The following is a 27,975-nucleotide window of genomic DNA, read 5'->3' as shown; positions in this document are numbered from 1 at the left end:
CGCCCATTTGTACAATACACAGTTCCACATTTTGATAAGTTCCTCATTCTTACAAGTTCTTCGTCAGTCTTGTGGTGCAATCGTGGTCAGGGGACATCTGTTCTCTGATTGCACAATGTCCACAGCCCCGTACTTCCTTGCCCAACTGGTGTGGTCACAGTGCACAGCCTCGTGCTTCCTCTATCAGTTGGTGTGGTCACAGAGCACAGCCTCGTGCTTCCTCTATCAGTTGGTGTGGTCACAGGGCAGCTGGTCGTGACAGGTTGAGTTACCAACAATGGACAGGATGTGGCTGAGTCTCTGGCACAACTGGGGGGTGAGGCATACAGGCAGCTTCTCGGAATTGGCTCGACCACAAGGAGCAGGGAGGGTTGGGCAAGTTTCAAAAGGGACGTGGAAAGCAATTCTTCATCAGGTTGCCGAGAGCATGGCAACACAAAATGGAGTCATGTGGGTCATTTTAAAATACAGTTCAACAGTCCCTCCTTTTGCCATGCAGAGACAACAATCAGTCGTCGTCCAGGTCAATGTCCATCATCTCCTGGACCTGTTTCTCGATCATCATCATGGCATTGTGATGGTGTGAATTTACTTGTTTGTGTGCCAAAGAGGTGGCACAGAGCCCACACAGCGCGGGCACGCATTGAACACAGAGGCAGCAAGAGAACAATGCGGCTGCAAGGATTACAATGAAAACCATTATCTTCCATCCCCACCGAGATACAATGCTCCAAATCCAGCCTGTTAGGGACCATGATCCCTCATCCTGATGAATGTCGGAAGCAATCTTGTGGAGCTTCTGGATTGCTTGATGAACTGTCGGTGCATTGTCAGGGATGTAAATGCAGCAACTTGTTTTGATCAATGTGCAGACTCCTCCATGGTCCGCCAGTACTATGTCAAGCGCCATTCTGTTCTGTAAAGTCATGAGGCGGTCCGCTTGAAGTTCAGCCATGATGTTACTGAGGGCACTGGCAGTTGCGTTGATGGTGGCTTCTACCAGCCTGGTGAGATGTCGGAGATTGCGACTATTGACCATAGGGCCCCAAAAGGGGAGGAACCCTTTAGCAAAGTCACCAAATTCTTGGCCAGCTGTGTCTTTAGTATCAACCACACCTTTCTTCTGGATGTGGTGTTTTGCATCGGCTGTGTAGGTGGGGGGGAGCAACCAAGGAATGTAACAGGTGCCTGCCCAAGACTTGGGCAGCCAGGTGCAGGCCTTGTTCCCACACACAAAGTACGTGTTCAGTGAGGACACCAGAGCTGGGAGAGTCGAACCATTGAGCTGGAGTGTGTAGGCACAGTCACTTTCTCCCACCCATACTGTTCCACTGCTCTTCATGCAGTTTTTCCCGGGATGTGGGTAGACAGGGAGATCTCTGATAGGTGGCAGTCTTTTCTTTCCCCCACCATTGTAGATGTTCGATGGATAGAAAGACCCATGATTGTCCTCATATTCATTCTTTTCTGCTGAATCTTTATTCATGCTTGGCCACTCCGCAGCCATGATGTGGCGGAATGCTTGTCTGCTACTGATCTTTCCCAGGGATCGTGTGGATGTGTCACCTGAATAGAATGCATCAAAGAACACTGTGTACCAGCCGTAGGCCGAGCCAGCTCGAGAAAAAGGAGCAGGAATCAGGGACATCCCAGTGCTTGCAGTATGGGGCAGCAACCCACATACCCAACAGTTTGTCGATGTCACCACAAGCTGGTGCTGGTGTAGCATTTGACTGAAAGTTTTGTTAAAGAAACCTGTCCTTCTGTTTCTCTCATGGGTGGGTAATGACACATGTTGATGAGGCGATTCTGTAGTGGTAGGAGGCTCAGATGCTGCAAGGGTAGCATGTATTACCCATCCGAGGCAGGCCAGTCCCAGTGAAATAGTCATTAATACGATTAGACAGATCGAGTACCGGCCACGTATTGACTTCATGTACTCTTGTTTCTTTATTTCTTTGCTCTTCAAGCTTTCAGTGTTCATTTTGTTCATCGTCTTCTTCACTTGGTCTTCCCTAGTTGCTGCCTGTGATTGGTGGTTGCTTCACCGGTCAGTGATTCCGGCAGCCCTATTGGCAAGTTCCGGTCCGCTGTACCAGCTCCGGCCAAAAGAGAAAAAAAAAAAAATGTGCCGGTGTATCACAGCCCTGCAGCGGTTTGTCGGACCATGTCAAGCAGAGGTCAGAGACCCTTGTCTCTTCAGTCCTTTTTTCTGGGTCGGAGGTTGTACCGGGTGGATCTGGGTGTTGTCTGATCAGGAAACAAAGGCTCTGGCTGTTGAGTGTCCCGCAACCTCAGATGCGGAGGAACGGCAGATTGCAGGATGTCGTTGTCCTCTCGTTCAGATGAAGCCCAGGCAATGTTGGAGTCACTGAAGGGTACAAAGCGCGGGACTCTTTCACATTCGTCGTCTCCCAGGCCTTCCTTGACTCACCGGTCGTATGGTAGTGGTAGAGGCACCTTCTTGCAATGCACTCCGTGGACCCAGTATTTTTCTTCCTGCCACCTTCACTGCAGACCTGGTAGCCAGCAACACTTGCTGGGGCGGCTTCCACCTCGGCTCCAAGTTCTTTGTTCTCTGGAAGTTCCGTATGCAGACCCAGTCACCGGCCTGGATGGTGTGACCAGGCCCTCTGGTTTGGGTGGCAGGATATCTTGTACCTGATGATGAATGAAACGTAGGTTAGTAGCCAATTCATGTAAATAATCAATCAACAATGGGTATTCAATGTCAGAGTACTTCTTGGGGCGGGGTACTCCCCAAACATTTGCTGGCCGACCAAACACTATTTCGTACGGATATAGTCTGGTACGAGAATGTGCCGTGTCTCTAGTTGATAGGAGGGCAAGGGGCAGGGCGTCCGGCCAAGACAGTCCTGTGTCAGCCTGATTCTTTGCCATTTTTAATTTTAGTGTTCCATTGTGGCGCTCAACCAAACCTGCTGACTGGGTGTGATTGGCGGCATGGTCTGATCCCCATCCTTACACACACTTTCTTCATTATTTCCCCTGTAAAGTGGCTTCCGTTGTCGCTCCAGATAATTCTGGGCATCCCAAATCTGGGAAAAAATTATTTCAACAGTATTTTGGCAGCGCTTATAGCAGTGTTGTCTTTAAGGGCGTAGGCTTCGATCCACTAACTAAAGGCACACACAACTACCAGGACATATCGGAGATTGTTGCATCTTTCCATCTGTATGTAATCTATTTGGAGCACTTCGAAGGGGTAAGATGGGGGTGCATAATTCCCAGCAGGTGTCGGTGTGCCTTTTCCGGGGTTATGCATCAAACAAATCATGCAATGCCTGACTAACCTCTCAGCATATTTTGAGATGTGTTTGTTTTGCCATACCGGAGCTAACAATTTGCAAATACCTTTTGCACTAATGTGAGCTGGGCCATGAGCCATAGTGACCACTGGCAAAACCTAGGCATCGGGTAACAACCATCGCTGTTGTTCAGACAGATCAGTCCAACAGCCATTCTCATTCAATAGGCCTGTTTGCTCTTCCCAGAGAGCATTTTCTTCTCTAGTCGCCTCTGCCTGTATTTCCTTCACATTCTCAATAGTGTCCTCGTGCATCCCTTTCTCCAGTACCCAGTTTGAGGGGCCAGCTACATAAATACGAGCAGAGACATCTTTAGCTGTCATCTTTGCAGTATGGTCAGCAAATGCATTACCCCTTCCTATGAGTTGAAAAGCAGGAAGTCCCTATGTCGTAATGAGTAAAAGAGAATATACCTCTATCTAAACCAAAGAGTTAGATGCTAAAAGATCTAACGGTGTTCATCAACCACTGTGTGCCTCTATCAAAGAAAAACTTTATAAAACTTTATAAAAAACCTGCTAATCACAGTAACACAGTACAGCATACGTTTGCACAAAGAAACTCATTCGATTAGATCATGAGTATATTCAAGAAACAATTTTATTCCAAAAAGGATATTTAATCATAAATCAATAGTAATCTTCCTCCCAATATAGGTTACAATCTGAGCATATCGGAAGCCTAAAAACATTAAAAATCGAAAATCTTAAAAACATTAAAAGTCGACGCAGCGTTTCGGCGTTTGTTCAATGTTTTCACCTTCTTCAGGACAATAAAACTTTCAATCTAGACATAAAAAATATATATAATTTAAGCAAACTGGGATGTACTGTGTACTCTCAAAAAGCATTATCCACAATGATTTATAGTCTTCAGATTATTACTATACGGCACATGTATTAAAAAGCATCAATTCATTTATGACATTAACTATTACTATATTGTTTATGTAATATATTATGACACTACAGGTTTCTTAATAATTGTAGTCTCAATCGTGACAAAGGCAATACTTTGAGGACCTATACAACAGATGACAATCCTCCATATATTGTTCATTATTAAAAATGCGTTTCCCACAGTTATGATGCTACAATATCATTTAGACATTTAATCCCAACATTTTTTGTACCTGGGTATTGCAATGGATTATGTCTAATCAATTACATAATCTTGTGGAGGTAGAAATATGTCCCGCCACCGCTAGGGCCTCACTAGGGGAGCCTCTAAATTAAGAGAAAAACATTCAATTTGTTTTCTTTCTGTTCATGAGTACCCTAGTATCAATTAGTAATTGCAAAGCCACCCTCCAATTTAAGGAAAAATGGTATACCTATAGATGTATGGATCCTTTTCTTGAATCCGTTAAAGCCACCGTATTATATAAGGTGGAATGTATTATTAATATAGATTTCTTTATATGAGAGAATCTATAAGAAAACATTTTTTAAACAGTTTTTAGATCAATTATATTTATAACCGAAAACATACATTTTGAGTATATAATGTATGTAAAAGGAAAGCTTACCTATATTGTAACAGGACCATTAACGCAGGTATTTGTAATCTTTGCCTCGTTCGTTGATTTAAAAGATCCTGACTCGTATGTGTATGGGTAAAGACACCAGATTTGAGGTCTAAAAAAACGATAAAAATAGTATTTTGTGTTCATACCTTACTGACTTGCATAGCAGTACAAAAGAAACCACCACTTCATCTATATTTGTAATGTAATCTAAATCCACATAGTGTATTTTATATTTTATCGATATTATTGGATATATATTTAACTATGTTTGTTGCGGTTCCTCATTCATTTAAGATTGCCATGAACTAATGGTCAAGTTTATTACTAAAAAATTATATACTGAATTAAGAAACCTGTAGTTGTTAAATGGTAGCGGCAGTTTCAGTCGATAACCTTTCAAGTATTTGCCCGGCGGTAATCGCCTCTCATACCACTCGATAATTTACCAATGAAAGAGGCAGGCGCCGGAGACTGGAAGGCAGGAAACAAAGTTTTATTCCGTCGGAGCAGAACACATCAGATCAGACAGCAAGGTATCGTCACGAGGTGCTCTAACCGCATCTCTGAGACCTGGTCTCTTATACACCGGTTTATTGCTTTATTACACATAGTACATTCTTTTTTTTTTTTTTTTTTTTTTTTTTTTTTTAAGTTTTGAAAACCTTTATTTGAAACAGTACGGTACACAGCAAAGAGCCTACAACCCAGCGGGCCGGCCGCGAAAAACACATTTGGATGCATATCTGATCACACAGCCCCATGCCGTCAACCCGGAGGTACGGCGGCGTTAAGGAGTGTACACGTATCGTGAGGTAGAGAAGAATGTTACTTGTCTCAGACTTAAGCAAACAATCACAAATTTGGTAGGTTGCCCAGGAGGCATAAAGTGCCGAAACTTCCAACTCCCCCCCCCTCCCCCTCCCGAAACATCGGTCAGCACTGCGTTTTATGTGTGCCCTTAGCTAGCCAGCACCCTCCCCCCCACTCCCAGCTCCCCGAGTCGCGGTGACACGGGTCTAATCGTCTCCGGGGTCATCTTGCACAATGGAAGGAGGTTCGCAGATTCCCCCCCTAAAATCATTCCACTTGGACCACACCTCAACCCACTTGCGCGGGCACCCTCTAGCCACATATACTGTCTTTTCCTGCAGCATGCACCAGTCCATGTCGCTGGTCCAGTCTGAGAGTTTCGGTGGTACAGCGCTGCCCCAGAGCCTGGCAATGTTTCTTTTTGCTACCATTTGCCCGAGCGTCACCCAGATCCTCCCTTTTGGCGGCAGGTCAGTTGGTTCCCATATGTTGAGGAGGCACCTCTTGGCTTCGGGGCGAATCTCCACCTCCCAGACCTCTTCCATCTCCCGCACCACCCTCCTCCAGTACCTCTGAACCTTTGGGCAGTCCCACAGCACGTGAAAAAAGGTTCCATCACCTCCGCACCCCCTCCTACATAGCGTCGTGTCAGCCCTACCCATCATATGTAATCTTGTGCAAGATATATAGACTCTGTGTAGGATCTTCAATTGGATGAGCCGCAATCTGGCCGATATCGCGACCTCACGTGGAGAAGCCAAAGCGTGCATCCATTCCTCGTCATCTATTTCCAGCCCTTCGGCGACCCACTTGTCTCTGAGGGGAAGGAGCAAGTCTGGGGGGTTGTTAACAAGTTTTTTGTAGGTGAGGGATATGGCATGTTCCGCGAGGAGTCCGTCAAGCAGTCTATCCTCGAGCGGGGAGGCTGGCGGCAACTTGACCTCCTGTGGGATGTTAGCCTGCAAGGAGTGGCGCACCTGCAAGTATCTGTAGTATTCGGCATCTGCCAGTTCGTAGGCTTCCTGCATTTGGGCGAATGAGCGGACCCCGGCAGGTCCCCACATGTCTTTGATTTGAGAGATGCCGATAAGATCCCAATTGCGGAATCCTTTGGTGCGGCGCAGATTTCCCAACGCTTCCGAGGCCCATAGTGGCGTGGCCATCGTGAGGACTCCGGACCATCCGAGCTTTTTCTGTGCGATGTGCCACAGCTGTACCGAATGCAGTGTCGGCCCGGTGAGTTTGCGCGCCCCCCGTCTAGAGTAGAGTGCTATTTCGTAGTTCCCTCCGGGCAGCAGCCATCTATCCATGCCATAAGCCGGGTCATTCCCGTCCCCGTATGTCCCTTGGTTGATTGCGGATAGGTGGGCCGCCCAGTAGTACTTGCGAATATCGGGGAGAGCGATTCCCCCATCGTACCACCCCAGTGTCAGTTTGGCCAGTGAGATTCGGGGCTGCCCGGCCCAGAGGAGGTCGCGCAGCGCAGCTTCGATTGCTAGGAAGTAGCTGTTTGGGACCAGGTGCGGGTAATTTTGAAGTGCGTATAGAAACCGCGGGAGCGAGAGCATCTTAAATAGGGCTGCCCTGCCCAACAATGACAGAGGCAGATGCTGCCAGGATTTCGCCTCCCGTTGAAGCCGAAGGAGCGGCGGCTTGAGATTGTGTTCGTAAAGCAGAGCCTTGTCAACAGTGATATACACTCCGAGATATTTAAACCCGTCCTCTGCCACCCGAATAGGGCAAGAATCAGGGAGCCTGGGAGGGTCCCCGCGGAGGACGTATAGATGCGATTTGGCCCAGTTGACCCGGAAGCCAGAATTGCGACCGAAACTGTCCAATATATTCAGCGCCGCGATCAGTGACCCACGCGGCTTCGAGAGGTAGAGAAGTATGTCGTCGGCATATAAAGATATCTTATCCTCCCATCCCTCCGCCCATGTTATGCCCTGCACGGTGGCCACCTGTCTTATCCAGGCCGCGAGCGGCTCGAGGGAAAGGGCGAATAGGAGGGGGGACAGGGGACAGCCCTGTCGAGTTCCTCTGGCCAGCGGGAATACTTCAGACACCTTATTATTTACCAGCACCTGCGCCAGGGGTTCCGCGTACAGTAATCGCACCCAAGCGATAAATTGGGGTCCAAAGCCCAGCTTGCGCAGGACTGCGAACATGTAGGGCCACTCCAGGGTGTCGAAGGCCATTGTGGCATCCAACGAGACTACCACCGCGTCCTCTTGAAGACTGTGGCACTGCCCCAGCACCCCATGCAGTCTCCTAATATTGAGGGCCGTGTTGCGGTGGGGCATAAATCCCGATTGGTCAGGGTGGATTAGCGACGAGAGCACCGGCTTAAGCCGATTGGCCAGCGTCTTGGCAAGTATTTTAGGGTCCGCGTTTAGAAGCGAGATGGGTCTGTATGATGCGCAAGCGTCTTTGGGTTTACCGTCTTTCGGGATCGCCACTATGGTCGCTAACCGCTGGTCCCGGGGCAGCCGCCCTAGTGTTTTACTGCACTCGAACATGAGTTTGAGGTGCTTACTGGTGACGTCTGGCTGGAGTTTGTAGATCTCTATGGGTATGCCGTTCGGGCCGAGCGCTTTGCCAGGACGGAGGTCCCCTATCGCCTGCTGGAGCTCAGTCTCAGTGAGCGGGCTGTCGAGAGCCTCCCGATCTGCGTCCGAGAGAGTAGGCAGTCGTATGTCCGCGAGGAGGTCCATGGAGTCCTCCTCCGGCCTGTCCGACTCTCGCCTGTAAACCTGCCGGTAATAGTCGGCGAACTGTTGTACTATTTCCCTGGGTTCCGTGAGCACTCTCCCCGATTCAGTGCGCAACTCCGGCACCACCCTGCTGGCCTGTTGTTTCCGTTCCAGCCAGGCGATAAGTTTCCCGGCTTTGTCCCCCTGATCATATATCCTGCCAATTCTATGCCGAGCCACCGTCTGGGCCTCCTGGGACACCAGCGCTCTGTACTCCGCCGCCTTAAGCTGCATCGCGTGCCTGAGCTCCCGGTCGCCGCTGGTCGGTGCCTCCCTTTCTAGTTCCCCAAGTTGCTCCTCTAGCGCTACGGTCTGTTGGCTACGTTCCCGTCGCCGAGCCGCGATAGCCGATAGAGCCTCGCCTCGCACCACAGTCTTAAACGCCTCCCACAGGGTGGCAGGGGAGGCGACCGACCCATCGTTCTCTGTGAAGTAGCGCGTGATTGAAGTGGATATGTGTTTTCTAGTGACCTCGTGTTTCAAGTGCCAGGGATTAATTGGCGCAGTGCTGCCCTCCCGCCTACTTCCGAATGTAATCTGTGCAAGGAGCGGTGAATGGTCGGAGATACCCCTGGGGAGGAATTCGGCCTCCAATACCGCCATGTCGTGCTGGAGCAGGGTGAGGATGTAGTCCAGCCGTGAGAAGGAGTGGTGTGCGCCGGAGAAGAAACTAAAGCTACTTTCAGTGGGGTGGAGTAGGCGCCAAACGTCCGTCAGCCCGAAAGACTCGAGGAAGTCCGGCAGCCACCGTTGCCCTTGGGGCAGGTCTCTAGATGGTAATCTGTCTTGGGCTCCCGACGCCACAGCGTTCAAGTCCCCTCCCAGAACGAGCCGACCCTCGGGTAGCGATAGTAGGAGTGAGCCCAGGTCTTCAAAGGTCCGGGCCTGTAGGCCTGGGGGGATATAGACTGAAAGAAGATTGAGCGCCTGGCCCTCCCAGCGCCCCGACACAGCCGTGAAGCGGCCCTGCGGGTCGGTCTTGGTGGTGTCTACATGAAGGGGCAGCGAGCGGCGCAGGAGTATACCTACTCCTCTCGATCCAGTGGTGAAACCTGAGTGCGCTGCTAGAGTGTACCCATATCTATTTAGGGCGTAACAGACATTACCCAATAAGTGCGTTTCCTGCAGTAGCACCACATCTGGCTGGTGCCGTTTGAGGAACTGCAAAACTATAGTGCGCTTGAGTCTGTCCCCTAGACCGTTGACGTTCCAGCTGAGAATCTTAAGGCTTTTTTCCCACCGTCTAGCCATGGCTGTGTCGTAAGAGGGTGTCTTGTCCCACCACCCGGGCATCCGTTATGTGAGAATAATGTGCGTGACCGTAAAGGATCCCCAACTCCCACCCCTCCCTGGGTCCCACCCCACAATGATAAATCATACAAATGACAACAATCCCAACCGGCCGGACGTTCAACTCCCCCCCTCCCGGAGCTGGCCCTGACCTCCCGGCCCCCCCATCCCAAAACAACTCCCCCCACCCTGCCCCCTGCTCCGTGGGTCTAGAACTACCCACCACCCCAATTAGCAGAGCGCCTGTCGCCCCACCCCCCCCCGGTGAACCCACCGAGAAACTCAATTTGGGAAGTTCGTGGGCTAGTCCCCTGTGGTCGCCCGCCCGTGGTGTCCCAGTTCGTTCATCCCCCTCGTCACGGAGTCACCCATGGAGGGAAGCCACCCATGGAGGCAGTGAGGCGACCAGAGTACCCCAGAGTTAACAAATCTCAAAATAGAGGCACGTGAGGTATACATTACAGTCCGATGTCTTCCAGCGCTATTGCTCGTGGTCTCAGCGTGGCGTCCCTTCTCTGGACGAGCCCCAGCGGGGGCTGTTGGACCTGGAACGCCAGGACCGCTGACTCGGCGCACCACCCGCAGGGCGGCCTGACGCCGACTCCGTGGCGGGCAGGCCCGCATCTTGCCGCTGTAGTTCTCCACTCCGGGAGTCCTGCGTCGCCTCTCCCCCATCCAGCCACTCCTGCACCGCCTCCGGCGTGGTGAAGAAGAGGGATCGCCCATCAACGATGATCTTCAATTTGGCGGGAAAGAACATCATATATTTGATCCCACGCTCGCGGAGCGCCGCCTTGACCCCTTGGAAGGAGCGCCTTTCCCGTTGGACCTGGAGCGTGAAGTCGGGGAAGAACCGGATTGTGGCCCCCTCGTATCGTAGGTCACCGTGCTGTCTCGCCGCCTGAAGAATTGCGTCCCGGTCCCGGAAGTTCAGAATTTTGGCTATGATCGTCCGTGGCATGGCTCCAGGCTTGGGTCGTGGGATAGGGGCCCTGTGCGCCCGCTCAATGGTGAAGAGCTTCGAGAGACGCTTGGGTTTGAGGTGTCGTAGGATCAGATCCTCCAGGAAAAGCTCCACACTGTCTCCTTCAAGTCCTTCCGCCACCCCCACGACGCGGATATTACTTCTCCGAGCCCTCCCTTCTTGATCATCGAGCCGCAGGGCCATTAGGCGGTGCTGGTGTACTAGTTCGTTCACCCTGCCCTCAAGCCGCTTCTCCGAGTCCTGTAGGGCCTTAATGTCGACTTCATTAGTCTTGGATCGGTCAGTGGTTTTCCCTAGGTCAGCTCGGAGAAGGGCCACTTCAATAGTGATCTTGTCCATCTTGGTTTCCAAGTTCGTGCCCAGGGTTTGAATCGCAGCCATGATGGACTTCAGGGAAGGGTCCGCGGGGTCTGCATCATCCTTCGGAGCCCTTTCCGCCGGGGGTGGCGCCTTGGCTACTGTATATTGGTCAAGCTTGTTGGCCTGCGTTGCGGCTCCAGTCTTGGGTCGCATGGCGGTCCGGGCACCCTGTGGGCCGCAGGCGGCACCGCCCTCCGCAGAACCGAGGTGTCCTGAGGTCCGACCAGCTTTCACTGACGTAGCCCTTGGCCCACCGCTCTCGCCCAAGGATCAACAGAGGGAGGGAGATCCCCGCCGCCACAAAGGAGGCCCAGAATCCGTTACAGTACACCGTCCCACTCCCAGTCTGCCAGGCGGTACGCAGTAGCCAGTCGCGGCCGTGGGCCTCACCGGGTGAGTGGGCCGGGCGCTCCCACGCAGCAGGCCACCTTCTGCTCGACTGTGGCCACAAAATGGCGTCCCCTTCTATGCCCGGGAGTCACTCCGCCGCAGCCCCAGTCACGAGCGTGCACCTTCTCTAGGACGACTGGTGGTTCCTTGCGCATCGCCCAGGCGCCCCTTGATCCGGGCTGGGTCAACGGACGGAGGCTGAAGCCCAGAGCACTCTGCCAGGGAGCGAGAGGGGGAAGAGGGTCTCCGCCGCCACCAGCCGGGTCCGAGAAAGAGTAGAGCGGTCCGTCTCACCTCCGGGCAGCCAGGCGGTTCACAGCCCCAGGCGCGTCCCGAGGTCTCACCGCAGGGTAGGGCAGGGCGTCTCTCAGCGGCAGGCCCCCCTCCGCTCCGTCGCGGCCTCAAAATGGCGTCCTCCTCTCGGCCAGGGAAGCAGTCCGTCGCGGCCCCAGTCACGATCCCGCACCTGCTCCGAGGAAGCCGATGATCTCCGGCTCCGATTCGCGATGCACCGCTTTCTCCTATGACGGCGTCGCTCTGTGCGTGTCAGCGGGCAGGCCCACGCCGGGGCCTCAAGTGGCGTCGGGAGCCGCAGCAGAGTTCCGGAGCCGGGGCGTCCGGCCGCCGCCAACCACTGCGGCCACCCTCCTGGGTCGTGCGAGCGTCGCCTGGGGTCACCGAGCTGCCCTCTTGGGCACTGGGTCAGGGGGAGCCGGGGGAGCTACAAGGGCACTCCCCGCAGCGCGGATTAGGTCCGGATTTCGGTGGGACACCAACGGTCCCGGCGGAGCTCCGGGATCAGGCGGCCATTCACCTCGGCGCCTAGCCACGCCCTCACACATAGTACATTCTTGAGATTCTCTTGATGCATGAAAGAACATCCCCTGAAGCCCCGGCTCAGATCCGATCCCACACATAGTTACAGTAGAGGTTCCCACCCTACCCGCAGTGGGAGATGGCTATCGCGCAGCAGGGAATTCAGCTAATTCCCGGGGGTGTGTGCAACCGGCCGGGTCTCAGGGGGTAGGGGCTTTGATCTACTGTAATCCCTTTGATGCGGGGTGTTTCCCTTACAGTAGGGGCAATAACCTGCATCCGCAGGGCTAGGTGATGGCCTGGGACCATTTCGGACAATGGGGCGCAGAGGAAGGGGGTTATCAAAGGAGAGGCATGACCATGTATAGGATGTCGGTCGGATTTGGTTCCGTAGCAGGGTCGCGCAGAAGGAGAGGGTTTATGGCCCGTGTATGAGAGAGCGGGGGTGGCCGGTGCGCGGGGGGATGTTCGCAGCGCCAGGGGGAAGCGCTGGTGATCGAGAATGAGCGGGGAGAGAGTGGAGTGCCTAAAATGGCGGCCGTGCATTCGCTGTGCGTGGTGCTGGGGAGAGGCAAGATGGCGCAGATAATGTTCAGTTTGCAAGCTAAATTTCCACAGTCCTCCCTTTTAACATATCTCGCCAGCTTGTCTAGTTCGGATTTATCCCCATAATACTGCGGACTTCCACCTCATAAAGGGCTTTCATCCGCTCTGTTTCAAAGTTCAAAGTCTTAGGGCAGATGCAGTTCATAAAAAGCGAACATAAAGGTGGCAGACACTGAATCCCCAAGCAACATCCACATAGTATCACAATCGGTATTAGGATAAATGAAAACAGCCTCCATCCCCAACTTTTAATAGTGTCCCAAAACCAACTCCCCAGCGACCATTCTTCTTGCTCTTGATGGACCTCTGTGGACAGTCTGTGGAGGTGTTCAATTGCTTTGTAGACTGAGGGTGAGTTATCTGGTACGTAGGTACAACAGCTGGACCCAATGATGCGGCATGCTCCTCCACGATCAGCCAGAACCACATCTAGAACAAGGCGGTTCTGAAGAGCCACCAGGCGGATGGCCTGAAGCTCAGCGGTGTTGTTGGCGAGGGCGCCAGCTGTAATGTTCATTGCTGTATCGACTGCCTGGGTTAAGTGGCGGATGGCACGGCTGTTTGCCATCGGACCCCAGAGCGGAACAAGACCTTTTACTGCGTCCAGGAACTGTGCTCCGGCGGAGTCGGCTTGTACAATGTCTTTGGCACGTTTCTGTCGGTGATGGTTTGCTGGAGCCACATATGTCGGGGGAAGGACGAAGGCGATGTAGCAGGTGCCTCCCCAACCTTTCGGGAGCCAGGTGTAGGCCTTAGTACCACAGACGAAGTACATATTCGGGGAGGCAACAAAGGAGGGTGGGTCAACTGAGTCCAATGTTCGGGTGATGAGGCAGGAGCTGTGGCCCACCAGCTGTGCCCCCAGGCCTTCGAGGCATACAGATCCAGTGATGTTGATGACGGACAGGGCCACTGTTAGGGTGGCGGCCGTCCGTTTTCGGAGGTAAGAGAAGGTGGGTCTGGCTGGATTGTTGAACACTTGCATTTCAACTCGTTCTTTGGCGGGGATGTCCATGTGAAAGGAAGTGTTCGATCTCAGAGGGCAGAAGAGGGCGGAAGTTCTACCAGTTTTGTTCAGCCAGAAACCATGGTAGAAGTGTGACATGGTTCTGCCGGAAGTGGCATTGTCCTTGTAGCTCTCCTGCAGGAGGATCAGCCAGGCGAGGCAGGAACCATGGACAGAAAAAGGTGAAGGGATGAAAGGGATTGAGTGCCCAGTGGCATGGGGTAGCAATCCACAGATCCAGCAGTTAGTGGCGTTGGTGGCAAGATTGTGTTGGTGGAGCAACTGCACAAAAGAGTTATTCCAGAACTCCTTACGCCTTTCTCGGAGTTGGGGTGAAAGTGAGATCAGATGGTGTTCTTTCGTGGTGGTAGGTTGAACGGTGGTCAGCAATGTCTTATGAGCGGGTGTGCTCTCCTCCATGATCCAGAAGGTGACCACGAGGAGAAGGCAAAAGAGAAGGGAAATGAAAAGTGCTATTGTCTTAAAGCTGTGCATTCGGTCAGTCTTTGGGTTTTTGTAGTGGATCTTCGGACGTCCGGTTGCTTCCATCATCTTCATGTCGGGCGCTTCCATCACCTTCAAGAGACTCGGTAGCGGGCAGAACCACAGACTTTGTTTTAGTTTCTCTCCTGGTGGCCTTTGAGGTGACTAGGCTACCGCTCTGAGATTTCCACTTAGCCTGTGGTCTGCTTAGCCGAAGTTCTCTCCTTTCGTCGTAAGTTATACCCTTCTTTGGATGGCACAGTGGGATCAGGATATTCAATCAATTCAAGTGTCTCTGTATCCGGGCAGCGGCTCAGGGATGGTCGGTCTTTGTCCAGAAGTTCCTCTTGGGCGGTGATGTTGTCCGTGGTTGTCAGGGTCGGTGATACCTTCTTGCAGTGGTGTGCATGCAGCCAATTGCGTTTCCCCTCCACTCGAAGAGCTGTTCGGGTGGTGATCAGGACTTGCAGGGGGCCCGTCCACCGGGGCTCCAGACTCTTGGTGCGCTGGAAGTTACGCACTAAGACGAAGTCACCGGGTTGGATGTCGTGCCCGGGGCCCCTGGAAACATCGGGAATGGCGTGCAGCACCTGCTGATGGATAACAGACAACGTCTTAGTTAGGTTATACAAATAGTCAGACATGAGGACGTCCGGGACGTCGTGGATAGATGTTGGTTTTGGTGCAGTCCAAAGGTTCATGGGCCGCCCAAAGACGACCTCGTAGGGGGTTAAGTGGTGTTTGGTGGGGGTGGAACGCATTGATAGCAATGCTAGTGGGAGAGCGTCTGGCCATCTTAGTCCTGTGGTGGCGGCTATTTTTGCTATCTTAAGCTTCAATGTGGCATTGTGTCGCTCAACCAGGCCTGCAGATTGGGGATGGAAGACCGCATGGAATTTCTGTTTCACACCCAACCCTTTTAAGATGAGTTGGATAACTTCGGCTACGAAGTGGGGGCCGTTGTCGCTCCACAAAATTCGACAAAGGCCGTATCGGGGGAAGAATTCCTTCAGTAGTACTTTTGCGGTAGTCATAGCGGTGTTGTCATGGGTTGGGTAGGCTTCCACCCACTTGCTGAAGGCACACACAACGACAAGTACATACTTTAAACCTTGGCACCTTTCTAGCTGGACATAGTCCATTTGTAGGACTTCAAAGGGGTGATTGGGGACCCCAAACCCTCCCCGGGGTACAGCAGTTCCTTTCCCAGGGTTGTGTTGGAGGCATACTAGGCAATGTTGGACCAGACGTTTGGCTGAGTCTGGTATTCTGTCGTTGTGCCAGACTTTGGAGATGAGTTCGATCATGGGGGCAGACCCTATGTGTGCGGGGAAGTGTGCCATGGTCAGCATGGGGATTAAGTATGAGTCGGGTAGCAAACATTTGTTCGAGTCTTTAGTCCGCCAACAACCGTCATCGTCCTTCAATCCCACCCGGGCCCATTCAGTTAATTCGTGTGGTGTGCTGGCTAGTTGGATATCCCTAATCGTTTCCCTAGCATCCTTCCATTTCTCAGTTTGTGACCTGGTCACGTACATGCGGGTCGTGGACCTATTCTCGGCTGTGGTTCGGGCAGTAATGTCAGCTAGTGCATTTCCCTGTCCTATAATGTCTGTCACCTTCTTGTGTGCCTGGCATTTGATCACAGCTAACCGTGTGGGGAGGAGGACTGCTTCGGTCAGGGCAGAGACTAGATCTCCATGCAGGATGGGTGTGCCATGAGAAGTCAAGAATCCCCTCTCTTTCCATAAGAGCCCAAAGTGGTGAACTACCCCAAAGGCGTACTGACTGTCTGTGTAAATGTTTGCGGTTGTCCCTGCTGCCAGGATGCAGGCTCGTGTGAGGGCAATTAGTTCCGCCGCCTGTGCGGATCGCTGTGTGATGCGGGCTGTCTCAACAACTGTTCGAGCCGTGATGACTGCATAGGCAGCTGAGGTGGTGCCATCGGGGAGCTTGATGCATGAGCCATCCACCCACAGTTCTCCGTCAGGGTCCGGGAAGGCAGTATCCCGGAGGTCAACCCTACTCTTGGTTTGTTCGTCGGTGAGGGTCACGCAATCATGTATAGGGGATGCATTGGGGTCAGCGTCAGGGAGAGGTAGTAGTGTAGCTGGATTCAGAGTGGTGCATCGTTTCAATGTGATGTGGGGTGCAAGCAGAGTCAGTTCATAACCACTCAGTCGTGCGCTAGTCAGGTGTTGAGTCTTGGTTTGGTTCAGGAGGGTATCAACAGCATGGGGTACCAATACTGTGAGGGGGTTCGAGAGCACGATCCCCTCACTTTGCCGGATAGAGACAGCAGCGGCAGCTACTGCTCGAAGGCAGGCGGGCAAAGCTCTGGCTACGGGGTCAAGAGTGGCAGAGAAGTAGGCACAAGGGCGTTGCTTAGGGCCTATGGACTGGGTTAGGACAGACAACGCACATCCCTCCCTTTCGTGGGTGTAGAGGGAGAAAGGTTTAGTGTAGTCTGGGGTTCCTAGGACTGGGGCCGAGCAGAGGGCGTCTCGTAATTCTTTGAAGGAGGATTGACATTCGGGTGTCCAGGGGAGGGGGAAGGGGGTATCTTTAGCCAGCAGGGAAAGCAGAGGTTTTACGATAAGACTGAAATTTGGCAACCACTGTCGACAAAAGGAGGTGAGGCCCACTAGGGACCGCACTTGCTTCTGAGTTTTGGGAACAGGGGTTTCTAGAATGGTTTGAATTCGGTCAGGGGTAAGTTTCCTCCCGTCTTTGGATAGTAGGTGGCCTAGATACGTTACTTGGGGCTGGCAGAATTGCAATTTCTTTCTGGAGACCTTGTGACCGTTCTCCGCAAGGAAGCGGAGGAGGTGAATGGTGGCTGTGACGGCAAGTGGAGTGGTGTCGGCCGCCAAAAGAATGTCATCGACGTACTGTATCAACACCACTCCATCGGGTAGTTGGACTGCATCCAGTTGTCTCTTGAGGGCTTGGCTGTAAATACTGGGACTCTCAGTGTAGCCTTGGGGTGCCCTGCAGAATCTGTATGAACGGGCTGTTAAAGTGAAGCCGAACAGGTAGCGGCTGTCTGGGTGGATGGGGATGGAAAAGAATGCGTTCTTGAGATCAATAACAGTAAAGATGGTGGCAGTGGATGGAATCAGGGTGAGAATGGTGGTGATGTCTGAGACCACGGGGTACTGGGGTATGACTACTTTGTTAACCTCTCGCAAGTCAACAATGAAACGGTAGGCTTTCTCATCCCCCTCGCCTTGCTTCTTTACAATGGGTAGGATAGGGCTGTTGCAAACATTACTGACTACTTCTTCTACCACTCCTGCCTCGACTAGGGACTCGATGATTTCCACCAATGCCTTCTCGCCTTCGGGTGATATCCGATACTGTGGAAGCTTTGGGAGCACTGCGTCCGGTCGGACGGTTATGTGTACCGGGTCGATCACCATGCACCCTACATCTGAGTCGGTTTTAGCCCATAGATGTGAAGGTAATGTGTCGAGTAGGGACATGTCAGCATCGGTTATAGAGAGCATACGCCGTGTGTGACAGGGTCTGGACAGATCTGGGTTATCGTGTAGGATGACTCGAACTCCGTCTGGGGAGCATCTGATGGTAGCTCGAAAATGTTTTAGCAAATCAAGTCCCATAATAGCATCGGGGGTGTTGGAGGAGAGCAGAAAGGTCGTGTCAGTGGTGTTATCTTCTAAGTCAAAGGAGATTGGTGCTGATAAGGGGTTAGTGGAGGGCGTTCCATCGAAGCCTATTGAGGTTACATGTGAGCCAGACAAGGGTGCCCTAGGGATCAGTCGTTTGGATAACGCACTACGTGTCGCCCCAGTGTCTACCAGGAATGGAGATTTTGTGCCCAAGACCTTAGCAGTGACGTAAGGGCCTTGCTGGTCAACACGGAGTTCGACTGGATCCCTCCCTTGCCCCTGGCGGTCCTATGCGAAGTCATGGGTGCTTTCATAGTCGGACTGCTGACACTGGTTTTGTCGGGGGCGGTCAAAGGTGTTTGGTTTGCCTGGCCTGACGTTGGTTGCGTCGTTCGTGTGCCCTCGTCCCTGTCCTCTGTTTCTGGGGTCATATGCTGTGTCTCTGGGATCCCTATTTTTGTTTAGTTCCAGAAGGACCGGGCACTGGGATTTCCAGTGTCCGAACCCTCTACAGAACGCACATTGGTTCCCATCTAAGTCTCTCCGTCCGTTGTAGGGTGCAGGTGTATGGTCTCTAGGGGGTAGCTTTCTAGGGGCGGTTGGGTGGTAATTCTCTTTCGGGGGTTCCCTTCCTATGGTCACCCCTTGCAACTGTGCTATCATTACCCTCTCCTTCAGTTCCTTTTTCTTCTTCTCTGATGCCCTATCGTTCTCGTTTTTCTGATTTTCGTAGTATTGGGCCATCTGGAGAATTGCTGCGGGTTTGGAGGCTGCCCAACTACTCTCGCTGGTCTGTAGTTTCTGGGAACTTTCTTGTGTCAGACCCTTAATTCTGGACAAAGAGGTGATGTCCGGTTGCGGTGGTCATGTCTTGGCCACTGTAATCGGAAAACACAGTCTCGAATCGGGAGAAGTATTCAGACACATCCTCCTGGGGTTTCTGGCGGCAAGCCGTTACTATCGACCAGTCTACCTTTCTTTCTGGGATTAGAGTCTTCAGTTTTAGTACAATCTTGTCTGGGAGTTCTAATATGGCTTTTGGGGGTTTCTGTCCTGGTTCTCGCTGCTTATCTATGGTATCGAGTTGTACCCAGGTATATCCGAATGGCTCAGCGTGGTCAACTTTCCGGATTTGTTTCCACACATCAGCCGGCAGACATAGCCCAAAGAACAAGTCGATATCTGCTAAAGTCATAATCGTAGAACCTAAGGCTGTACCCAATTCAGTGTAGAAGGCAGTCGGGTTCTTTCTCAAGTTGGGTAGAGTTTTTCTAAAGGTCAAAATATCTTGCCGGTCCCACGGCTGGTAGACCCAGTTATATACAACCCTTCCCTTCGTATCTTGGTGGTTGATGTCGTCATGTGTTCCCAGACCTCGTGGGGGGACCCAGTAGGGGGCAGCTTCTTTAATGGGCATCATGGCATCAGCCCTTCCTTCCTGGGGCTTAGTCGCTATGGGGGTTTCTGCTTTGGTGGTCTGTCCATGTTCTTTAAGGTGTCGGTAGACCTCGAGTGTACGAGTGAAGAGGTTCGTGACGTCGCCCTCTCTTTCCTCTCCGATGTCTACCTTCCTATATAGGGCTGCTAAGCCCTCGGGACCTTTATCGTGGTATCTTTCCTCATATGCATTCAGGGCGTGATAACAGAGCCGTACGACGAAGTGTCGTCTGCGGCTGTCGGCATACGAGTTATACACGTCTGTTATATACTCCTCACTTTCTTTTCGCTCCACCAGTGTCCCTACTATCATATCAATTCCTGCTCCTTCATCCTTTGTTAATAGATTCATTCTGGTGGACTCTTTCTTTCCCATCTCATGGTCATCTAGCGTTGTAACCGACATTGGGTTCAGTACAAGAGGCTCAGCCGGCACGGAGGCCGTGAGGACCGAGGCCCCTGTACTGCTTTCGCTCGTGTTCGGGGGTTGTGGGTGTTGCACTACTGACTGGGAGGGTGCATATGGAGGGGGCATGTAAATGATCGGGGGACCTAACAGTAATTCATCATTCGTTCGCTGCTTGGAGGACAACTCAGGGTAGAGCAAAGAAGGGGTCCTAACAGCGTACTGTCCTGATGTTTCGGGCTCCTGTCTTAGTTTAGTTTCCCTTCTCTCCTTTATTTCTTCTTCTAACTTTCTAGCGGCAAGGTGAGCTGCCTTTCGTAATTCCTTTTCTGCTTTTACTTCTTCCCTCTTTTTCCGTTGCGTTGCTTCTTTGCGCCACATGCCAATACTGTCAAGCATAGTAGGCGTGGTCTTATTGCTACGCAGGGCTATTTCTAGCACTTCTATCTTATGGTCGTCGAAGGATCCCATCAGTGGCCACTGACTCTCGGGGTCCTTCTTTGTATATTTATGCCATAGCTTGGTATAAGCTACGGCGACTAGTCCATATTTAGTGAACATGTCCTTATTAGGGGTGCCCTCCAGTGGAGCCGGATGGTTCACCTCTAATAAGCGGTCCGGGCAGAACCTACTACCAATCAGTGGGGAGAAGATAGGCATGACGGGTTTCAACGGGGACAAAAGTCAGCACTACCTATCTTTTCACTGCTTGCAAAGACTAGACAGAATATCTCTATTCTTCGTTATTTGTAAGCAGAGAATACCTCCAAAGAACCAATATCGAACAACTAGTGTTCGGACAATCAATCAATCAATCAATCAATGGGAGATAAAGATAGGCATGACGGGTTTCAACGGGGACAAAAGTCAGCATTACCTACCCTTCACTATTTGCAAAGACTAGACAGAATATTCCTATTCTACGTTATTTGCAAACAGAGAATATCTCAAAAAGCACTATTCTCCAAAACAATCAATGTTCGGACAACCAATCAATGGGGAGATAAAGATAGGCACGACGGGTTTCAACGGGGACAAAAGTCTGCGTTACCTACCCTTCACTATCTGCAAAGGGAGAGAGAGAGAGTATTTCTACTCCTCCCCGTTTGTAGACAGCGAATATCTCAAAAAGAACAATCAATGAGCAATACTAGTATTTCCAAAGCTTTAAACAATCAATCAATTATTTCGCAATTTGTCGTGTATCACGACCTTACCCGGACCGCGTGGACAGTTTCTCGTCTTCCGCCTCCAGCGCCCGATCGTCCTCTACTCTCCGTATTTGCCGCGGCACTCCTGATGGTTCCCAGTCAGGACCGTAGATCACTCGAGAGAGGTCTGCTCGGAACCAGTGAAGTTCGGATGATCGGCTGTCAGACGAGGGTCTATTGGGCAGGAGCTCTCCCGATCGTTGCAGTCGTTCACTCTGTCGTCGGGACCTCTCTCACTGGATCCACGTGTCGCTGATGAGCCCCACGTTGGGCGCCAATTGTTAAATGGTAGCGGCAGTTTCAGTCGATAACCTTTCAAGTATTTGCCCGGCGGTAATCGCCTCTCATACCACTCGATAATTTACCAATGAAAGAGGCAGGCGCCGGAGACTGGAAGGCAGGAAACAAAGTTTTATTCCGTCAGAGCAGAACACATCAGATCAGACAGCAAGGTATCGTCACGAGGTGCTCTAACCGCATCTCTGAGACCTGGTCTCTTATACACCGGTTTATTGCTTTATTACACATAGTACATTCTTGAGATTCTCTTGATGCATGAAAGAACATCCCCTGAAGCCCCGGCTCAGATCCGATCCAACACATAGTTACAGTAGAGGTTCCCACCCTACCCGCAGTGGGAGATGGCTATCGCGCAGCAGGGAATTCCGCTAATTCCCGGGGGTGTGTGCAACCGGCCGGGTCTCAGGGGGTAGGGGCTTTGATCTACTGTAATCCCTTTGATGCGGGGTGTTTCCCTTACAGTAGGGGCAATAAACTGCATCCGCAGGGCTAGGTGATGGCCTGGGACCAGTTCGGACAATGGGGCGCAGAGGAAGGGGGTTATCAAAGGAGAGGCATGACCATGTATGGGATGTCGGTCGGATGTGGTTCCGTAGCAGGGTCGCGCAGAAGGATAGGGTTTATGGCCCGTGTATGAGAGAGCGGGGGTGGCCGGTGCGCGGGGGGATGTTCGCAGCGCCAGGGGGAAGCGCTGGTGATCGAGAATGAGCGGGGAGAGAGTGGAGTGCCTAAAATGGCGGCCGTGCATTCGCTGTGCGTGGCGCTGGGGAGAGGCAAGATGGCGCAGATAATGTTCAGTTTGCAAGCTAAATTTCCACATAGTGTCATAATATATTACATAAACAATATAGTAATAGTTAATGTCAAGAATAAATTGATGTTTTTTAATACCTGTGCCGTACAGTAATAATCTGAAGATTTTAAATCATTGTGGATAATGCTTTTTGAGAGTACACAGTACATGCCAGTTTGCTTAAATTATATATATTTTTTATGTTTTATGTCTAGATTGAAAGTTTTATTGTCCTGAAGAAGGTGAAAACATTGAACAAACACCGAAACGCTGCGTCGACTTTTAATGTTTTTAAGATTTTCGATTTTTAATGTTTTTAGGCTTCCGATATGTTCAGATTGTAACCTATATTGGGAGGAAGATTACTATTGATTAATGATTAAATATCCTTTTTGCAATAAAATAGTTTCTTGAATATACTCATGATCTAATCGAATGAGTTTCTTTGTGCAAACGTATGCTGTACTGTGTTACTGTGATTAGCAGGTTTTTTATAAAGTTTTATAAAGTTTTTCTTTGATAGAGGCACACAGTGGTTGATGAACACCGTTAGATCTTTTAGCATCTAACTCTTTGGTTTAGATAGAGGTATATTCTCTTTTACTCATTACGACATAGGGACTTCCTGCTTTTCAACTCATTAATATACCTCGTCCCTAATAAATATATAGGGGTACCTCCCATTCTTGTTTAACTTACCCCTTCCTATGTCATCAGTTGCTTTTTTGTGGGCGCTACATTTGATCACAGCTATCTTTGAAGGAAGAGTCGATTCTTCTAACAGCCTGCTGACCAGATGACCATGCTGTATCTTAGTACCGTGAGAAGTAAAAAATCACCTCTCAGCCCATAGTCGCCCAAAATTATGGGCCACGCCAAAGGCGTACTGGCTGTCAGTGTAGATGTTGACGGCCATCCCTGTACTTAGTTCACAAGCTCTGATCAGTGCTACTAACTCAGCAGCCTGGGCTGATTGGTAAGGTATTCTCTCACTCTCCACTACTGTCTGTAACGTGGTGATGGCTTAGGCAGCAGTTGTGCTACCATCAGGGAGTTTGAAGCAAGAACCATCCACGTACAGGGTACCATCAGGGTCAGTTAGGGGTGTGTCAGTCAAATCCACACGGCCTTTAGTCTCTTCCTCCGTCCGGAGGACACAATCGTGCGGATCAGAATTAATATCATCATTAACATAGGGTAGCAATGTGGCTGGATTGAGCGTAGTGCAGCGGCGGATGGTGATATGACTGGCTAAGAGAGTCAATTCATATCCGGACAAACGTGTACTAGTAAGGTGTTGGGTTTTTGTCCTATTTAATAAAGTGTCAACTGCGTGAGGGACCATAACTGTAAGTGCAGCATCAAGGACCAGACCAGCAGATTGGCGAATGGATATGGCAGCAGCAGCTGCTGCCCTCAAGCAACTGGGTAGTGCACGGGCCACAGGATCTAAGACTGCAGAAAAATATGCACAGGGGCATTGTCTGTCACCAAAACGCTGTGTTAGCAATGACAATGCACAACCATCATGCTCGTGTACAAAAAGAGCAAAGGGCTTCTGATAACTAGGGGTGCCTAGCACCGGGGCCGAACACAAAGCTGTTTTCAGTTCTTCAAATGCATGCTGGCACTCATTTGTCCAAGGGAGTGGGTGAGGAACATCTTTAAGTGTGAGGGTCAATAAAGGTTTAATGAGTAAAGAAAAATTGGGTATCCACTGGCGGCAGTAGCAGGTGATACCAATGAAAGCACGGACCTCCTTCTGCGTCTTTGGTGGGGGCATTTTACTGATTGTTTGTATTCGTTCAGAGGTGAGGCGGCGTCCCTCCTTCGACAGGAGATGACCTAAGTAGGTCACCTCATGTCGACAATATTGGAGTTTGGATAAAGAAACTTTGTGATTGAACTGGGCCAGATGTAGGAGCAATTTCATTGTAGCTTCTTTACACAACGCCTCGGTGTCTGCTGCTATAAGCAAATCATCAACGTACTGGAGTAGTGCTGTACCTTGGGGTAGGGTCAGGGAATCAAGTTGGCCTTGAGGGCCTGACTATAAATTGAAGGGCTCTCTGAATATCATTGTGGAGCTCTGCAGAACCGGAAACTCCGTCCTGCCAATGAGAATCCAAAAAGGTCCCTACTCTGTTCATCAACGGGTATACTAAAGAAGGCGTTTTTAAAGTCAATGACAGAGAAAAAACATGCAGACGGGGGAACCATAGTCAGTAGGGTGGTGATATCTGGGACCACAGGAAACTGGGGAACTATTATTTTGTTTATCTCGCGCAAATCAATGACAAAACGATAAACAGGGGGCTTGGAAGGATCGCTGCATTTTAGGACAGGCAAAATTGGGCTATTGCACACATTTCCTCTTGTCTCTTCAACTACACCCTTGTCAACAAGTTCAGAAATGATCTGGAGTAATGCCCTTTCCCCTTCTTTGGGTATTTTGTATTGGCGAAGTCGGGGAGGGTGAGCATTTTCCTTCAGGGTAACAGAAAAGGGGGGCATGGACAAAAGTCCGACATCAGTATCACCTTGGGCCCAAAGATCAGGAGGGACATTCTGAAGTTCCTGGGGAATTGGATCTGAGGAGGCTAAATATACCTGGTGTGTGGTGGGGGAACCCATAGTGATGTAAACCCCATCAGGAGAACAGTATATTGTTGCATGTAATCTTTTTAATAGATCTAAACCCAACAAATTTTCGCCACATGTGGAAGTCAAAACCATAGGGGAATCAACTGTGCAGGGTCCTATCGTTAGTTCCAGTGGTTGTGAAATGGGGCTAGATACTGGGGTGCCAGAAAACCCTACAGAAATGTTATTCGCCCCAGACAAGGGGGCCCCAGGGACTTTGGACCTAGCAATAGTACTTTTGGTTGCACCAGTGTCGACCAAGAATTTTTCCGTAGAGCCCAGTGTTGTAACATGAACATACGGTTCCTTCTGGTCAACAGGAATAGGCACGGGTCCCTTCTCTTGTCCTTGGCAATCCTAGTGGGACAAAAACCCAGTCCCTTCTTCAGGCTCATAATCCTCAGTAAAGTAATTGCGGTCCTCATAATTAGCAGTATCAAATCTATTCTCTTGCATAAGGGAGCGCCTGTCCTGTAACTGTGTTCTAGGTCCGCCTCGGCCTCGTCTTCTCTGGGGACATTGTCCTGTGAGGCGGTCAGCGGGGGCAGAGTTGTTCTGGGCCAACAAGGGACACTCGTCGCGCCATTGACCCTCTTGGTGACAATAAGCGCACTGGTTGGGTCCCAGACGCGGGCGAGGAGTCACGGGGGCAGGTCTCTGAGCTATTCGTTGAAACTTAGGGGTACCTCTGTGTTGGGTCTGGGTCGGGTATGCTTGTTGGAGTAAGACCTTTGTCTTTAAGTCTTTAGTCTTTTTATCCGTTCTATCTCGCTTTTCATTCTCCCTATTCTCATAGTACTGGGTCATTGTCAAAATACCAGACGGGGTGGAAATGGGCCATGCACTTTCTGACATTTTGAGCTTAGTCCCAAGTTCTGGCAACTGATTAGACACAAATGTAACCCCAAACAGCCGCTGTCCTCCTTCTGTAGTCATGTCCTGTCCACTATAGTCGTTGAATGTGCTTTCGAATCGTGTGAAAAAGTCAGAGACACTTTCATCTTTCTTTTGTTTGCAAGCAGCTAATCTGTCCCAATTAATACGGTGGGGTGTCAACATCTTTTTCATGGCAGTAAGTATCTGGGCCGGAAGGGCCAAGATCATGGAATCGGGTTTCTCACCGCCAGTTCGAGCTCTGTCAGCTTCCTCAAATTCCTTCCACGTATGGCCAAATTCTGTTTGATCATTATGGCGTATTTTGGACCATACTTCAGTCGGTACTACTTGTCCCATTAACATATCTATATCTGCTAAAGTCATTACGCAAGATTGGAGTGTCTGAGTCAATTCCTTATAATAACCTGCTGGATTTTTACGCGGGTCAGGCAATTGATTTTTAAGTTGGAGGACATCAGACCTTTTCCAAGGGACATAGACCCACATCTGCCTAAAACCTGCCGGTATTTCAGGGTTGCCATCTGCGCCAGCAACGCGGTCTCTCCAAACAGGCTGTACCTCCCTCATTGGGAAACCCTTATTTAACGAAATACCAGATAAGGAGTCTCTGTAGGCTACTAACGTGATTAGATCGCATAATAGTGCTGGGCCCTGAATGTCCCCTTTTTCAACCTTATGGCGAAGGTCAGACAGACCTGGGGGTGGACCTGATTCTACAAAATCCTCCCACATTTGGATCAGTATGTCACACATTTCACAAAAAATATCAATCTGTCAAATGCGTGTCCACCGATCCATTGTCATCCATATATCCTGAGCGGTGTACATAGTGTTATTTTCCATCCATACATGAGCTTGTTGACTCATAGTGAGTTGTTCCTGTGTACTACCTATCAGTCTGCGCAAGGTGCGTCGTCTGGGAGTGGGTGGTCTATGCGGAGTTACATAAGGGATATAATCACAGACCACTGACCATGCATTCGCTAATAGCCCTGCACTGGGGGAAGGCGTCGGATGACTGTCAACAAGAAATGGGTTGGTTGCAATGGGAGTTAAAGGCACATTAGGTTGGACAGGTATGGGACTAGTGCAAGGTGCAACAAGGGGAAAGGAAGGGTGGACTTGCATTGGTGCGGTGGCCTGAACAGTCGGGGCATTGGGAACGAGTGGTTGAGTTATCGGATGGACCGAGGCATGGGCAGGGGCAACAACTGGAGCAGTAGCGGGGGTCAACTGGGCGGGATCAACGGCCGGATACATGGCGGGAGTATAAGGGGGAGGGGTGTTCAACATGGAGGCCATGAGAGAGTCATCCTCCTTGTCCCGGGCCTTTTCCGGAACCTTTTTTGTAACGTAACATCCGTCTATCTGCATTCTATTTAATCTGTCATGTATTACTATACCCTCTTCTATTCTCTGATTATCATGATTCTGGGCTTTCTGAATCACACTCATATGCATTATTTTAGCTTCGTGCTTTTTGAGTTTGATTTCTTTCTGTTTAGACTTCTTGCGCCAAACCCGAAAGGAATCAAGCATTGCATGCCTAACTTTTCTCTGAAACAATTTCTCCTCTAAATTATCTGATACAGGAGGATCAAAACTACCATATATTGGCCATTGCAATTCAGTATTATCCTTTGTATACTTGTGCCAAATTTAAGAAAACATAATCGGGCCAACACCATGTTTAGCATAGACTTCATGATTAGGGGTCCCCAAAGGAGGAATCGGACAAGATTCCTCCAATGCGGAGTCCTGTGTACAATAACAACAACACCATTTCCGGAATTTACTAAGTCCAGGCATCTCTAGATGTGTATCTTGGATCCAAACGTCAAAGGGTACAATCGAATATTTAGAGCCTATAACTGTGCCCTTGGCTTTGGCTTTTGCAAAAGTCGAATTAAATACCAAAACCAAAATACAATTCACCAAAGAAGTGGGCCACTCCCACTCTTACCTGACCGTTTATCTTCCGTCACACGGCAAGTGTCACAAAGGTCTCGATCTCCAAAGACTAGGAACTGGAATTGGGGCGTCAGTCGGGGCGTCAGTCAGGTAGCCCACTCGAGGGAGGAATCACGCAATCGGAGACCTCGGGCCCACAAAGACAATTTTCGGCCAATGTAGTGGCACGCCTCCCTTGGAATTCGATCACGGACCTCTCACGACCACCAGGCTTGATGACGACCACCGAAGACTCCCCACGTTGGACACCAGATTGTAGAACTGGCTTTTTGGAGACCCCCCCCCCCCACTAGGAGAGTCAAAGCCAGTGGTGCAGGGGACAACTTAAA

At 50.6% G+C, this 27,975-nt stretch overlaps 1 long non-coding RNA gene across 1 annotated transcript; it reads right to left on the bottom strand.

The window, feature by feature from the left end:
- Positions 1-1,984: 1,984 nt before the first annotated feature.
- On the bottom strand, positions 1,985-27,975 carry LOC146821753 (uncharacterized). The gene is made up of 3 exons (XR_014962766.1): positions 27,639-27,975; positions 4,858-4,966; positions 1,985-2,661 (listed from the first exon to the last, which is right to left on the bottom strand). It is a non-coding gene; the product is annotated as an uncharacterized LOC146821753 (long non-coding RNA).

This window comes from Triturus cristatus, chromosome 6 (genome assembly GCF_964204655.1).
Source record: "Triturus cristatus chromosome 6, aTriCri1.1, whole genome shotgun sequence".
Taxonomy (NCBI): domain Eukaryota; kingdom Metazoa; phylum Chordata; class Amphibia; order Caudata; family Salamandridae; genus Triturus; species Triturus cristatus.
This window is presented reverse-complemented; position numbering and strand designations above follow the sequence as displayed.